Source organism: Harmonia axyridis, chromosome 2, assembly GCF_914767665.1.
Source record: "Harmonia axyridis chromosome 2, icHarAxyr1.1, whole genome shotgun sequence".
NCBI classification, from domain to species: Eukaryota; Metazoa; Arthropoda; class Insecta; order Coleoptera; family Coccinellidae; genus Harmonia; species Harmonia axyridis.
In genome coordinates, this window is record NC_059502.1 from 51,685,232 (window position 1) to 51,692,308 (window position 7,077).

Sequence of the window (7,077 nt, forward strand, 5' to 3'; positions counted from 1 at the left end):
GTTAGATTCAGTCTCGTTCATTGATGTGGTGAATTGTGGATCTTTAACAAGTTGCCTTATTTGAGGACCATCAAATATACCAGTTTTTAGTTTTTCCGTGCTAATGCCAGGAAATTTACGTGACAAATACCCATAACAATTTCCATTTCGATTTAAGGCCTTCACAAATTGCTTCATTAGGCCTAGCTTGATATGCATGGGCGGAAGTAAGATTTTTTCTCTTGAAACCAAAGGTTCGCTGGTCACGTTTTGTATTCCTTGAATCATGACATCTCTTGAAGGCCAATTTTTGTTAACCCAGTGCTCATTTTTAGCTCTGCTGTCCCAAAGGCACAAAAAACAAGGATATTTTGTAGAACCACTCTGCTGTCCAAGGAGGAAGTTAACCATTTTTAAATCAACACAAAATGACCACTGATGTTCTTCGTATTTAATATTTCTCAAAACTAATGCTATTGTTTCATATTCTTCCTTCATGGTAGTAGAATGACCAATAGGAATTGAGCCATATTTGTTACCGTTATGTAAAAGAACACATTTTAAACTACGTTTTGAACTGTCAATAAAAAGGCGCCAATCATCTGGAGTGTATTCAGGCAAACCCATATTTTCTAAGAGCCCTTTTATATTGTTACAGAATACCAAGTCATTTTCCTGAGTGAAAAAAGGCAGCAGATCCTTATCCCTTTTACGATAAAATGTAATATTAGTACCTCGACAAAGTAGATTTTTTTCTTTTAATCTGGATGCGAGTAATTCAGCGGATTCCTCTGAGAGATTCAGGTCTCTTATAAGATATATCATTTAACTTGTAACGTGTATCTCAAAAACTAGAGCTAATAGAAAAAATCTGGTGGCATTTTTGGAATCAGCACATTAAAAACATCTAAAATCAGATGTTAGATTTCTGGCACCAAATTTTTTTTTTTCATTTTGTTGGCCTGTGTAATCTTTACACTCTCTTTTTTCCCGGGAAAAAAAGTAATTTCGAGAAAGTTATATTTTGTTACCTGTCAACAGAGATAGAATGTCTAATTTTTTTCCCGTGCCAAATTTTTTTTTTATTTCTGTTTGAAGGTAGGACGACGAAGCTTTTAAAACAATATTATGACCAAAAATACGATTCGAACAATAGCTCTACTCTACCCTTTTTCATGCAGCTAGCCGGCATGCGGCAAGGGTAATAAAAATTTATTGCGGCCAAGAGAATTTCTTCCGATGCCTGCTCGACGACAGAAAGATGAATAAAGATTGAACAAGAAACGCACTAGAGACATCTGTTGTTCACTATACCCAAAAATTAATACTCGTCTGAATTTTCAACATTCCACATAGGCAACCCATCATGTTGGGCCTCTTCCGGAGTGGCGCCCTCTAACGATATTGACCAATATCCTCCAATGATATTTGAACCGAAGTAACTAACTATCTTCTCCTTAAACAATAGTATAAGTGAAACTATTGTGTAATTCCAATCCATCATCGCCTATTAAATTCAAGACAACGGCAATTTTCTTCGACTCATCTTTAGTTTTTAGATCCGTGGCTTCTAAGAACACGTCGAATTTTTATTGAAACCTTTTCCAATTCTCGGAAATGTTACCATCAAGAACAAGTTGTTCCGGGGGTCTGTAGAAAGATTCCATCGTTGCTTCCACGTGGGCTTCACAAGTTGAATCGTTAATTTACATAAATATGCAAGAACACACACAACTGACACCATGTATTAGGGAGCGGTTATATGGTTTAGGTATTTGTACAACAAGAAGTACTTCTACTATCAGTTTTAACAAGTGTATTTGTCTAACAAGATTACACGGCAAGCATGGCGTTAGTAGCGGCCATTGTTATTGTACATCTGTAACTGTCATGTGCATAGACTGGATACTCATAGAATAGCATGTGACATATCAATGTTGCCAACATACTATTTTACATATTTGATATAATACAATCTTTTCCTTTTTTAGAGGTCAGTCATAAATATTGACTTAGTTGTTTTTGTCACTCATGTTTACTCCTAGTTTTCTCACTAAAATTTAAGAGAAGGGTCTTGAGTGGAGGAATTTCAACTTGTCAGAGAATTTTTGAAAACAATTGAAGAAAAACATGTTATGAGAAGAGAGAATATATTCTTCGTTGATACATATACCTTAAAAATATATCAATAGAAATCTTGTTTTATCACACAAATAGGTATATCGATATAATCAATAGAAATCTTGTTTTTTGAATTAATACTGTTGTTTCGACAATTAAACACGCTGCATTGATTCACCATTTTGAATAAATCAATAAGTAATTGATATCTTGGAAATTCAAAATTAACAAACGAATGTTTACTTGCTAACAGAACAAGGTAAAATGAGTAAATAACTTGACACTAAGGTTAGGTTCACGTGCAAATCGACGATTTCTATGATATGGTTCAATTTCTCTGAGCTGCAATAGGAGGAATCCGCGTGTCCGACAAATGACAAAGCTGAGAATATTAAAATTTGAAAGCATAGTTTCCACTAATTCTACGTAATTCTCTGCTTTATGATTTCCAAGAAAATTTTGTACTACTTGAACAAGTGAACTCCAAGCGTTAGATTCAGTCTCGTTCATTGATGTGGTGAATTGTGGATCTTTAACAAGTTGCCTTATTTGAGGACCATCAAATATACCAGTTTTTAGTTTTTCCGTGCTAATGCCAGGAAATTTACGTGACAAATACCCATAACAATTTCCATTTCGATTTAAGGCCTTCACAAATTGCTTCATTAGGCCTAGCTTGATATGCATGGGCGGAAGTAAGATTTTTTCTCTTGAAACCAAAGGTTCGTTGATCACGTTTTGTATTCCTTGAATCATGACATCTCTTGAAGGCCAATTTTTGTTAACCCAGTGCTCATTTTTAGCTCTGCTGTCCCAAAGGCACAAAAAACAAGGATATTTTGTAGAACCACTCTGCTGTCCAAGGAGGAAGTCAACCATTTTTAAATCTACACAAAATGACCACTGATGTTCTTCGTATTTAATATTTCTCAAAACTAATGCTATTGTTTCATATTCTTCCTTCATGGTAGTAGAATGACCAATAGGAATTGAGCCATATTTGTTACCGTTATGTAAAAGAACACATTTTAAACTACGTTTTGAACTGTCAATAAAAAGGCGCCAATCATCTGGAGTGTATTCAGGCAAACCCATATTTTCTAAGAGCCCTTTTATATTGTTACAGAATACCAAGTCATTTTCCTGAGTGAAAAAAGGCAGCAGATCCTTATCTCTTTTACGATAAAATGTAATATTAGTACCTCGACAAAGTAGATTTTTCCTTTTAATCTGGATGCAAGTAATTCAGCGGATTCCTTTGAGAGATTCAGGTCTCTTATAAGATATATCATTTAACCTGTAACGTGTATCTCAAAAACTAGAGCTGATAGAAAAAATCTGGTGGCATTTTTAGAATCAGCACATTAAAAACATCTAAAATCAGATGTTAGATTTCTGGCACCAAATTTTTTTTTCATTTTGTTGGCCTGTGTAATCTTTACACTCACTTTTTTCCCGGGAAAAAAGTAATTTCGAGAAAGTTATATTTTGTTACCTGTCAACAGAGATAGAATGTCTAATTTTTTTCCCGTGCCAAATTTTTTTTTTATTTCTGTTTGAAGGTAGGACGACGAAGCTTTTAAAACAATATTATGACCAAAAATACGATTCGAACAATAGCTCTACTCTACCCTTTTTCATGCAGCTAGCCGGCATGCGGCAAGGGTAATAAAAATTTATTGCGGCCAAGAGAATTTCTTCCGATGCCTGCTCGACGACAGAAAGATGAATAAAGATTGAACAAGAAACGCACTAGAGACATCTGTTGTTCACTATACCCAAAAATTAATACTCGTCTGAATTTTCAACATTGCACATAGGCAACCCATCATGTTGGGCCTCTTCCGGAGTGGCGCCCTCTAACGATATTGCCCAATATCCTCCAATGATATTTGAACCGAAGTAACTAACTATCTTCTCCTTAAACAATGGTATAAGTGAAACTATTGTGTAATTCCAATCCATCATCGCCTATTAAATTCAAGAAAACGGCAATTTTCTTCGACTCATCTTTAGTTTTTAGATCCGTGGCTTCTAAGAACACGTCGAATTTTTGTTGAAACCTTTTCCAATTCTCGGAAATGTTACCATCAAGAACAAGTTGTTCCGGGGGTCTGTAGAAAGATTCCATCTTTGCTTCCACGTGGGCTTCACAAGTTGAATCGTTAATTTACATAAATATGCAAGAACACACACAACTGACACCATGTATTAGGGAGCGGTTATATGGTTTAGGTATTTGTACAACAAGAAGTACTTCTACTATCAGTTTTAACAAGTGTATTTGTCTAACAAGATGACACGGCAAGCATGGCATTACTAGCGGCCATTGTTCTTGTACATCTGTAACTGTCATGTGCATAGACTGGATACTCATAGAATAGCATGTGACATATCAATGTTGCCAACATACTATTTTACATATTTGATATAATACAATCTTTTCCTTTTTTAGAGGTCAGTCATAAATATTGACTTAGTTGTTTTTGTCACTCATGTTTACTCCTAGTTTTCTCACTAAAATTTAAGAGAAGGGTCTTGAGTGGAGGAATTTCAACTTGTCAGAGAATTTTTGAAAACAATTGAAGAAAAACATGTTATGAGAAGAGAGAATATATTCTTCGTTGATACATATACCTTAAAAATATATCAATAGAAATCTTGTTTTATCACACAAATAGGTATATCGATATAATCAATAGAAATCTTGTTTTTTGAATTAATACTGTTGTTTCGACAATTAAACACGCTGCATTGATTCACCATTTTGAATAAATCAATAAGTAATTGATATCTTGGAAATTCAAAATTAACAAACGAATGTTTACTTGCTAACAGAACAAGGTAAAATGAGTAAATAACTTGACACTAAGGTTAGGTTCACGTGCAAATCGACGATTTCTATGATATGGTTCAATTTCTCTGAGCTGCAATAGGAGGAATCCGCGTGTCCGACAAATGACAAAGCTGAGAATATTAAAATTTGAAAGCATAGTTTCCACTAATTCTACGTAATTCTCTGCTTTATGATTTCCAAGAAAATTTTGTACTACTTGAACAAATGAACTCCAAGCGTTAGATTCAGTCTCGTTCATTGATGTGGTGAATTGTGGATCTTTAACAAGTTGCCTTATTTGAGGACCATCAAATATACCAGTTTTTAGTTTTTCCGTGCTAATGCCAGGAAATTTACGTGACAAATACCCATAACAATTTCCATTTCGATTTAAGGCCTTCACAAATTGCTTCATTAGGCCTAGCTTGATATGCATGGGCGGAAGTAAGATTTTTTCTCTTGAAACCAAAGGTTCGCTGGTCACGTTTTGTATTCCTTGAATCATGACATCTCTTGAAGGCCAATTTTTGTTAACCCAGTGCTCATTTTTAGCTCTGCTGTCCCAAAGGCACAAAAAACAAGGATATTTTGTAGAACCACTCTGCTGTCCAAGGAGGAAGTTAACCATTTTTAAATCAACACAAAATGACCACTGATGTTCTTCGTATTTAATATTTCTCAAAACTAATGCTATTGTTTCATATTCTTCCTTCATGGTAGTAGAATGACCAATAGGAATTGAGCCATATTTGTTACCGTTATGTAAAAGAACACATTTTAAACTACGTTTTGAACTGTCAATAAAAAGGCGCCAATCATCTGGAGTGTATTCAGGCAAACCCATATTTTCTAAGAGCCCTTTTATATTGTTACAGAATACCAAGTCATTTTCCTGAGTGAAAAAAGGCAGCAGATCCTTATCTCTTTTACGATAAAATGTAATATTAGTACCTCGACAAAGTAGATTTTTTTCTTTTAATCTGGATGCAAGTAATTCAGCGGATTCCTTTGAGAGATTCAGGTCTCTTATAAGATATATCATTTAACCTGTAACGTGTATCTCAAAAACTAGAGCTGATAGAAAAAATCTGGTGGCATTTTTGGAATCAGCACATTAAAAATATCTAAAATCAGATGTTAGATTTCTGGCACCAAATTTTTTTTTTTCATTTTGTTTGCCTGTGTAATCTTTACACTCACTTTTTTCCCGGGAAAAAAAGTAATTTCGAGAAAGTTATATTTTGTTACCTGTCAACAGAGATAGAATGTCTAATTTTTTTCCCGTGCCAAATTTTTTTTTAATTTCTGTTTGAAGGTAGGACGACGAAGCTTTTAAAACAATATTATGACCAAAAATACGATTCGAACAATAGCTCTACTCTACCCTTTTTCATGCAGCTAGCCGGCATGCGGCAAGGGTAATAAAAATTTATTGCGGCAAAGAGAATTTCTTCCGATGCCTGCTCGACGACAGAAAGATGAATAAAGATTGAACAAGAAACGCACTAGAGACATCTGTTGTTAACTATACCCAAAAATTAATACTCATCTGAATTTTCAACATTGCACATAGGCAACCCATCATGTTGGGCCTCTTCCGGAGTGGCGCCCTCTAACGATATTGCCCAATATCCTCCAATGATATTTGAACCGAAGTAACTAACTATCTTCTCCTTAAACAATGGTATAAGTGAAACTATTGTGTAATTCCAATCCATCATCGCCTATTAAATTCAAGAAAACGGCAATTTTCTTCGACTCATCTTTAGTTTTTAGATCCGTGGCTTCTAAGAACACGTCGAATTTTTGTTGAAACCTTTTCTAATTCTCGGAAATGTTACCATCAAGAACAAGTTGTTCCGGGGGTCTGTAGAAAGATTCCATCTTTGCTTCCACGTGGGCTTCACAAGTTGAATCGTTAATTTACATAAATATGCAAGAACACACACAACTGACACCATGTATTAGGGAGCGGTTATATGGTTTAGGTATTTGTACAACAAGAAGTACTTCTACTATCAGTTTTAACAAGTGTATTTGTCTAACAAGATTACACGGCAAGCATGGCGTTACTAGCGGCCATTGTTCTTGTACATCTGTAACTGTCATGTGCATAGACTGGATACTCATAGAATAGCATG